The following is a 10,564-nucleotide window of genomic DNA, read 5'->3' on the forward strand; positions in this document are numbered from 1 at the left end:
GAAAGAAAGAAAGAAAGAAAGAAAGAAAGAAAGAAAGAAAGAAAGAAAGAAAGAAATAGAAGGAAGAAAGAAATGGTGTTTTATTGTTTTACTAAATTTTCACTTCTTTAATTATGAGTAAAATTGGGAATATACCCACTCATTATAAATCCTAAGTGTGCATTTATAATGCCCTATTTGTACACACACAGATACATACCGACAAACACATTTCCTTCATGAATTATTTATACATATCCTTAAGTCATTTTCTTTTGGGTTGTTCATTTACTTTTCTTGATCTGTAAGAATATATCCATATATATATGAAATTACTATGTCCTTATCATATACATTCACATTTTCCCTACTTCGTCCTTTGAACTGTTTGTATTTTGTTTACAGTATTATTACAATACTGAAGTTTTCATATTTCTTAAAACATAACATCTGGGTTTTGTCAGACACCAAGCGTTTCCCCACTCCAATTTTTTAAAATTACTGGTATTTTCTTCCAGCACTATTATTACTTAATTCTTTGTGTAAATGTTTTAATCATTTAGAATTTATTTTGGTGTAAGACATGAGGTAAAGAACCAACTATATATTGTTCCCAAATTTCCAGTTGCCCAAATATAATTTATTACATAATCTAATTTTGGCTTTTAAATTCCAAATACTATCCCACATGTCAAATTCAAAACATATGCAGGTTATATCTAGACTCTAATCTGTTTCATTGATTTGCTATTTCTGCCTTGATTATAAGCTGATTTAATTACTCAAACTTTATTATGCGTTTCAATATCTGGTAGGGCCAGTCTTTCTTCATAGCTTTTCCTTAATATGTTTTATTTTCAAGCTGGAAAAGTTGCAAGCAGATTCTCTCTTCAAAGGTGGTGGCTTGGGTTTGCTTTGAGGGGGAAGTGCTCTTGCTCTGTGAAAAGCCACTGGAGTGGGTCCTAGGGTTATGCAATACCCACCCATAGCCCCGGGGAGCAACTAGAATGCAAACCCAGATGCACTCCGTTCCATCTGAAGCCAAAGGTTCCATTTAGAAATGTAAATTGGGCAGATTTTTTTAAAAAGAGATCTAGGTTTCTGTAGTTTATGTAGTCAACAGAGAAATGTTTCTTCCTAAGTGTGGAATTTTAACGTCCTAGTCCTATACATGAGCACATATGACACAGGAATGTGTGTCTCTCAGGGATAGAGATGGAAAGGAAGGAGCCAGCATCAGAGAGAGGCCTGTGTGGAGTCCTGATGTTCCCCTCACCCTCCAGCAGGCCACAGAGAATGTAAACAAGAACAGGCTGGGACTGGTGCAGTCCATCCTGGGCCTGGGCGCTTTATTCCACAATTGGTGTCATGAACAGTGAAACACCCTGAATTAGGAAAATGTGCATTGTTAAACTTCAGAGTTCTGATGTATTCTAGAGCCTTCAGAGAAGATTGTAGAGGCCACTTTTAGGCAACAGGCTTGAGCCATGGAAACTTGATCAAGGTCAAAGGGCCCACAGCGACCACGGAGCTGAAAACAAACAGGCTCATGAAGGGACCCACCCCGAAATAGCCATAGGCCCTGACTGACCAAGTACAACCAGGCACCGTTCCTAAGATTACCAAAAAGGGAAAATTCCATACATTCTCCATACTCCCTCACTCTGCCCTGTAACTGTGGCCCCTCATTACCCGCCCCCCAACCGACAGTCTCTCCTTTGCTGTCCTGCCTACCCCTCCCTTGGGGTGTATTCAATAAACTTCTTTCTCCTTTGTTCTGTCTTGGGCGAATTCTTTTTTTTTTTTTATTCTTATGTTAATCCCCATACATTACATCATTAGTTCTAGATGAAGTGTTCCATGATTCATTGTTTGTGCATAACACCCAGTGCTCCATGCAGAATGTGCCCTCCTCAATACCCTCCACCAGGCTAACCCATCCTCCCACCCCCCTCCCCTCTAGAACTCTCAGTTTGTTTTTCAGAGTCCATCGTCTCTCATGGTTCGTCTACTCCTCCGATTTCCCCCGCTTCATTCTTCCCCTCCCGCTACCTTCTTCTTCTTTTTTTTTCTTAACATATATTGCATTATTTGTTTCAGAGGTACAGATCTGAGATTCAACAGTCTTGCACAATTCACAGCGCTTACCAGAGCACATACCCTCCCCAGTGTCTATCACCCAGTCACCCCCTCCCTCCCACCCCACCCCCCACTCCAACAACCCTCAGTTTGATTCCTGCAATTAAGAATTCCTCATATCAGTGAGGTCATATGATACATGTCTTTCTCTGTTTGACTTACTTCACTCAACATAATACCCTCCAGTTTCTTGGGCAAATTCTTTCACTGCCCCTGCCAATTGGCTTCCACCCAATTGGGTTGCCCCACATTTGGGGACCCCATCCCATCAAGAGAGACACCACAAAAACCTTATTCTTATGGCCTCTTCTCTTTAAGGAATGAATATTCCTAGTCATCCTTGAAGGAGGTGGGGAAACATGGATTTTGGGGGTCTTTGGGTTTGGGGGTAAGAGAGATGTGCTTGAGGGCATCGCCCTGGGCTTAGTGAAGCAGCAGACTGGGGGCTGGACTGGAAGGGGAGTTGGCGAAAGAGATACACCTTGTCAACGACCTCACCGAGGGGCTTTGAAGGCTGCCGTAACTAAAATTCTTTTTGCATTCTCTCTGCTATTACTTTCTTCTGAAACCCCCAACCCTTCATAAAGCTTTGGACCATCTAACAGGCAATTATGGGGGGATTAAAGGCTGTGACGGTGCCCACCTGGGGGAAAATAGTCAAGAGGCATCCAACCACAGGGGGACGAGATCCAGGGAAACTGAGGGATTCAGAGGAGTCGGCAGAAGACGAACTGGCAGAGGACAGAGAGCAGCAGTTAGATGGCCAAAGTGGCAACAACTGTACCAATTTCTGTACTATGAGCATTTCCCAGGGAATCCCAGAAAATACGTAAGTGTTCTGGAATTTCTACAGGCAGTCAAATTTGGTTACCAAGGGGGAAATGTGGGGCTCCTGGGTGGCTCAGTGGATTGAGCATCTGACCCTTGATTTTGGCTCAGGTCATGATCTCAGGGTCATGAGATCGAGCCCACACAGCAGGGCTCAGTGGGGAGTCTGCGTGAGATTCTCTCTCTCCCTCTGCCCTGCCCCTCCCCCCACTCACAGGCACTCCTCTCTCAAAAAAATATTGAAATAAAAAAACTAAGGGGGAAATGTGGCCTCACATCTATTGACAAAGGATCATTTCTTCAACAAATGTTTGACTTTTTGTAAATTCTAGGTTTGCTACTTAAGGTGAGGTATGCTTTTACTCACTAATTAAACTAAGTTTTTCAGACAGGCCAGCTTGTGTCTTCAGCCTCACCCAGCTGTCACAGTTTTCAAATAGTCCAGTGAATCCTATCAAGGCAGGAAGATTCTTTATCCTAAACGAACAAAAATTAAAATCCAGCTTATCCAGGTAGTTACCCCAATTCTACTCGTAGCCAACTGAGGACTCTTAGTTGCAGCCTTTGCCGGTGAGCAGGGAGAGGCCCCCGACGATGGACAGCATTGGCATTTCCTCATGGCTCTGGCCTGTAGAGGGCTTTGCTCTTCCAGGTACTACTAAATAAAAATAATTACAGCATTGAGACTCCTCTGAGCCCACGCTACCCTTTCCCTCCGATCTCCCGACCTAGGTAAGCAGATCTAACCTCTGAGCCTTCCATGGTGCCCTTAGACTGCCTTTTGAGTCCTTGTTTCAATACAAGCTTCCTCTGATACTCCTTTGAACTCCATTTAAACCAGATATAAATTTGGATTTGGGGAGATACTTGTATCCCCCTCCAGACAACTTTTAATGTGATTCTCACTTAAGGTTATCCAGTCTTTAAGCAGTCATGGAAGACCATCTTTTGACTCAGGTGCCACTAGTCCTTATGAGTTCACTGATCCATTTAATATGCATTATGAGCATATGTCTATTGTATTCACAACTCTATGCCATGGATAATAGAGATGCGGGTGATAATATTAGCTTTCATTTCAACAATATTATTTTTAAAATAATTTCCAAATGCATTACCTCATCTAATCCTACGTAGAAGAAATGTCTGTGCCTTAAAAGATATGTAGACTCCTGGGGAATAATATATTCCATGCCAATGCAAAAATATAATGAACTTTATACTTTCTGTCATGTTTTATAAAATAAGAAAATTAACATGAAGTCAGCTTAATCTTAGAAAGATTCTTGGAGGGCGCCTGGGTGGCTCAGTTGGTTAAGCGACTGCCTTCAGCTCAGGTCACGATCCCAGGGTCCTGGGATCGAGTCCCGCATCTGGTTCCCTGCTCCATGGGAAGCCTGCTTCTCCCTCTCCCACTCCCCCTGCTTGTGTTCCCTCTCTCGCTGTGTCTCTCTCTGTCAAATAAATAAATAAAATCTTTAAGAAAAAAAAAAAGAAAGATTCTTGGAGGGAGCGGACTCAGATCAGTTTGTGTGGGTTTTGGTTTTTTTTTTTAAGCCTTGGGATGAGCATGAGTGAATTTTTTTGAGGGGTGGGGGGTGGAGGGGCACAGGGAGAGGGAGAGAGAATCCCAAGCAGGCTCCATGCCCAGCATGGAGCCCGACACAGGGCTTAATCTCATGACCCTGAGATCATGACCCGAGCCAAAATCGAGAGTCGGACACTCCACTCACTGAGCCACCCAGGTGCCCTGAACATGAGTGAATTTTTTAAAAATTATTTTTCATATAATCACAGTATAGAAATTTTGGAAAATGAAAAATATAACACCCCTATCCTAAGTGATATTATTAGCATGCATAGGAAAATGAAAATAATGGAATGGAGCATATACTAGAGTGTTTCCTTCCTTAATTTTTTTAATATGCCACATATCTGTATCTATATATAGTTCTTTTTTTTTTTTTTAAAGATTTTATTTATTTATTTGAGAGAGAGAATGAGATAGAGAGAGCATGAGAGGGGGGAGGGTCAGAGGCAGAAGCAGGCTCCCTGCCGAGCAGGGAGCCCGATGCGGGACTCAATCCCGGGACTCCAGGATCATGACCTGAGCCGAAGGCAGTCGCTTAACCAACTGAGCCACCCAGGCGCCCTCTATATATAGTTCTTAATGAGCATTAGGGCATAAATACTTACATGCTGCTGCAGAGTGTTTATAAGCATCATTTTAATATTTTTATCCTATTACAGTCAGTGAATATATGACAACATATCATATAACCATTGCTCTATTACTAGACAAAGTTTTCCAACTTTTCAACTATTCTGAGCAAAGTAATCTTCCCATATTATTGTTTCTTTAAGGTAGTTATCCATAAGAAACTTTTTTTAAATAATCTGTCTTAAGTTTGAGCTTTCTTGCTGAAAATATGGTAAATTCTTGCAAAATTAGGGTGATTAAAATCCTAAAGATTTTTGCTGCAACACTTACTTATTTAAATCTACATTCCTTCTTGAGTGACTAATCCTTCTCTATAATTTTTTTCTGACTGCTTTGTTCCTCTCAAGGTAAACAACATATTTTTCTGTCAACTTTTTGTTATACAAACGCAGAACCATTAACATCAACAAGACACTTTAAAAGTTGTACTTTAAGAAAAAAACAGTAAAAAAAAATGGATCAGTAGCAATACCAAGTGTTTTCTTTGGCTTGAATTAAAGAGTAAAACATTTTGGACCTGTAGAATCACTTTGGCACACTGAAGATTTAGGAACACATTTTCTTGAGTAATACGGTGGATTTGCTTCAGCTTCTATTTATTTTCTGTCTTTTCCCCCCTGCCCCAAGCTTGTTTGCATGAAAACAAGAAATGTTCCTGAATTCCCGCCTGCCTCACACCATTCTGCTATTCCTTTAATTAATTAGTCCTCTTAAAATCACCTCTTCCATTCCTCCCACATTGTTCTAATTCTATGCATAGATCCCACCCTCCAGCTGTTCACAGGGCTTGCTAGCAACCCAGTGGTGGTAGATTTTATAAGAGAAAGCAAATCCACATGTCTGTTACATTTAAAGTTTCACATCCGGAAATGTTTACGGTGGGTTCTCTACAATAACTCCTAGACACTTTTTTCTTGCAGGAAATTTCAGTGCAGATCATTTGAGAAGAGGAAACATGTGCACTTATGGCAGAAATAAAAGCTGCAGGACCAAATTCCTCCAGCCAGAAAAAAGAAAAGGTCCACAGGATACATGCATTTCCAAATACCTCAGTGTAAATTTCAGCACGTCAAATATAACTGGTTAGCTATTTAAGCTCTATATACAAAGAATATTGGGAAAATTACAAACAAAAAATATTAAGGTCTTTTTATATTTAATATTGTTACAAAAGAAATATGTGTTCCCCGTAAAAATTCAAAATTCACAGAAAAGCATAAAGAAGAAAATAATATCCACCAGGAATAATTTAAAACTTTTATGTCAAGAGAACCACACTGTTCAAATGATAGTTTTTTAAATAAAGTTGGAATCATGCTCCACATCGTGATCTCCAATCATGCTTTTTTCTTTTTTTTGAAATTAAAAAAAAATTTTTTTTAAAGATTTTATTTATTTATTTGACAGAGAAAGACACAGTGAGAGAGGGAACACAAGCAAGGGGAGTGGGGGAGGGAGAAGCAGGCTTCCCGCAGAACAGGGAGCCTGATTGAGACTTGATCCCAGGACCCTGGGATCATGACCTGAGCCAAAGGCAGGTGTTTAACTGAACTACCCAGATGCCCCTCCGATCATGCTTTTTTCAATTAACAATATCCCAGGAACAATCTTCTATGTTATTGGTGTCCTGAAACATAATTTTTGTCTTATTTTATATATGAATATATCACAGATTAGCTAATTCCTGTTTTTTAGAAGTTGTGGGGGTTTTTTTCCTATTATAAGTAACTGTAATTGTAACTTGACATAAATTTTTTGCACATTTCTTATTATTTCCCTAGGAGAGATTTTTAGAAAAACTAGTTTCGCTAATCAAAAAATACAAACAATTTTAGAGATTTTTAGTAAATGTTGTTGAGTTGTCCATGAAGGACATTCCCTTCTTTTAATCTATGAAAACGTACCACACATATGCCTTTCTACTTTTTTTTTTTTTAAGATTTTATTTATTTGACAGAGAGAGATACAGCGAGAGAGGGAACACAAGCAGCGGGAGTGGGAGAGGGAGAAGCAGGCTTCCCGCGGAGCAGGGAGCCTGATGCGGGGCTCGATCCCAGGACCCTGGGATCATGACCTGAGCCAAAGGCAGACGCTTAACGACTGAGCCACCCAGGCGCCCCATGCCTTTCTACTTTTAAATTTTTAAAAATCAGGTGTGATATTGTTAACCAACTTCTAAAATAATTTGTGTGCCTATGTATCCATCCTTTAGTCCCTTCACACATTTAATCCTTTTATTTCTACAACAATTTTGTAACTAGAAAAATGGCGTTTTGTCCCACCATGCTAATACCTAGAAGATGACCATAGTTTGTTTCAACCTTAATCCTTAATCCCATCAATCAAAGCTTTCCCAGAAGGGGACTCTAAGATTAAAAGGGAAAATTACTACTTCTGATTGAAAAAACAATCATAAAGACTTTTAGACTCAAAGGTGGCTGCCTAATGTTTTAGCTACCCAGCACCCTTCCTCTCTTGGTCTATTCAATATTTTTGGTGGGGGGTGGGGGTAACAACAGTGGCCTCATTTCATCTGTTTATAGTTCAGCTGCTAGTTAGCATCCTGCTCCTGTCAGAGTAAGTCATTCATCCCTTCAATAATTATTGAGCACCTACTTTGCGCCATGCGCTATTCTAGGATCTTGAAATTCAGCAGTGAGCAAAAGTGAAAATGCTCCTAGTTTCTTGGAGCTTAGATCTGTAACAGGGAGAAACTTAGCATGTCTGACTTCACATTGCCTCTATTTCCCTTGGTGCTGGGACCTACGGCTTAGAAGCTTCTGATATGCCCTCCACATAGGCATGTTAATCATTGAAGGAATTTTGCTTACAGCTAAGATTTGTAAAAACTGCTTTTTTGCCCCAAACCTACCTCTCTTGTGAAGATAAGGAAGTACATACAGATAGGACTACGTTATGTCCAAGATTAACGGGAACAACATGGCCAGATCCCTGTACACAAAGATCAACTGACCAAGGACAAAGAAATTACACGACCTTCCTCGGATGTCTACAGAGGTCAGTCACCTATTGACTCAATCCTCCCCCGCTTCCCCCTTTTGCTGACGTTACAGAAGCTTAAATTTCACGCTGAGGGGAAGTGGTTTTTGGGGACGATAGTCTCCAATCTCAGTGTGCTGGCTTTCCACATAAAGTCACTTTTCTACCCCAACATCTTGCCTCTCATCTTACTGGCCTGTCGTGTGGCGAGCAGAGGAGCTTGAACTGGTTCTAAACCCTAGTTGGAGGAGTTGGCCAAGTTACACTAAATGGAGTTACTTTCTAGAATTTTATATGCAGACAGTGAGAAAAATATTCTTTCTTTCCCCTTGATTGAGAGCTGTAAAGGTAATGTTTTATTTATTTATTTATTTAGTTAGTTAGTTAGTTAGTTAGTTAATTTCTAGCTCTACGCCCAACATGGGGCTTGAACTCACCACCCCGAGATCAAGAGTCACATATTCTATTGATTCAGCCAGTCAGGTGCCCCTAAAGATACTATTTTAGAGCTTCCAGCAGCCGTGTCCTCTGCCGTGTGAGGGCACCAGAAGAACGAACGAAGCCAAGAAGTACTGTAGAAGCTGAGAAAAAAATCTAGAGAGCCACGGACCTGGGGCTGTTTTGCATCCCCAGCCCCAGCCCTGTGTTTCCTGGTTACAAGAGACCATATAATGCCCACTGCCTTTTTGTCCTTAACCTATTTGTCTAACACAGACTCTGGTCCCACGTCTTAGAAGATGGGATCTAGGAGCGCTAAAAAGCCAGGTGCAGAAGAGGAGATGCTAAGCTTCTATGTGTTTCTTCTTCCTTTGCTCCAGCCATACTTTAAGTATTTCACCTGCCCCCACATTTCATTCATTCAACAAACATTTTTTTCAGCAATGACTGTGCATCAGATAGTCTTCTAGGAGCTACGGACACAGCAGTAAACAAAACACATGAAAATCCCTATCCTTACAGAATTCAATTTCTAGTGGAACCAGCTAGACAATAATCAAACTAATGAAGAGAGTGGTGATACCAAAAAAAAATTAGTGGGAAAGGAGAATCGGGTGTTGAGGAAGGGGAGGTAAGGGATTGTTATTTCAGGGTCCAGTGTCCAGCCCCTGGGAAGAGTCTGGACTCTAAGACCAGAGTTAATTTGAAATAAAAAGGAAAGTGAGGGGAAAAGGGAAAAGGTGTTAAAGGATATAGCATTGCAGATTTAGTTTACCCTGTTCTTTTAATAAAGAGATAAAATGTTGTAATGAAGGATGGAGTGTCAAAATTATCCTTCTGGCATACTTTATAAGGGATCCCCATCGAAGTCAGCACTGGTGTCCAATCCACCTGTACCCACCATTGTTCTTGCCTGAAGAGTCACTGAGGGGTCACAGAGAGTCAGGTTCCACTGGATTGAAATCTAGAGTGGGGAGTCCTCAGCTGAGATACCAGGAGACACTAAAGCCATAAAATCAGGCAACATCCACAACTTTAGGGACAGACAGACACTGTTAGTACACATATACATGCAACATCTATCTACTATAAACACACACATATATATATGTACATCTATTATATATACAAACATCTATTATATATATCTACATACATACATACATGCTATCACTGAGACCCAAGATAAATTGAAATGAGGATCCTTTCTCTGTGAAGGAGAAATGATACCACTATTAACTAAAACCTCAACCTCCTCTCTCTAAAAGAAGAAGTGAGTCATGAATGTGCCCAGGATTGCTGGCCTTCGAAATCAAGGGCCCTCCCCTTCTCTACATCACTTGTTTGTGAAACAAACAGGAGATCAAATTAAGGTGCTCAGAAAGGCAATAGGAGATCGCCTGGATTTAAAACCCAAGAATCTCAGAACCAACCTGTCCAGTGATGTGTCAGTATCTTACGGGCCTACAGACCCCAGAGAGGCAAGCCTGGGAGGTTGGTTCATCAGAGAATCACAAATGCCTTGAAATGTAACCTGCCCCCTCTCTTCCTGTCCAGAGCTCCCTCTATTCATGGGCACCCAATCCACTCTTATTCTACCATCTCATGCTTGGCCTTCCTTTCCTCACTTATAAAATATTATAAAGGTTAGATCATTAAGGTCCCCTCAGCATAAATTCATCCAGCCTTCAGTGTTGGGAACCAAAGGATCACCCCTGCAAGGAAAACTACGCTTCACAAATGCTCACTAAGGCATGGGCTTGGCGTCAATCCCAAGGGGTCAAGACGAGTAGGCCCCCTCTAGTCTATAAACAATGATTTAAGAAAGTTTTCTATCTAATTTGAATACAATCCGGTCTCCCCCCACCCCCCCAAAAAAAAAATCCTTTAGTTAGAAGAAAGAGGAACCATTTTTTAGCAGTATCGGGAAATTCTGCAGTATAAAGCCTGTGCTAAGTG

The sequence above is a fragment of the Mirounga leonina genome, unplaced genomic scaffold (genome assembly GCF_011800145.1).
Source record: "Mirounga leonina isolate KUSES-001 unplaced genomic scaffold, KU_Mleo_1.0 Mir_114, whole genome shotgun sequence".
In the NCBI taxonomy this organism is placed as follows: Eukaryota; Metazoa; Chordata; class Mammalia; order Carnivora; family Phocidae; genus Mirounga; species Mirounga leonina.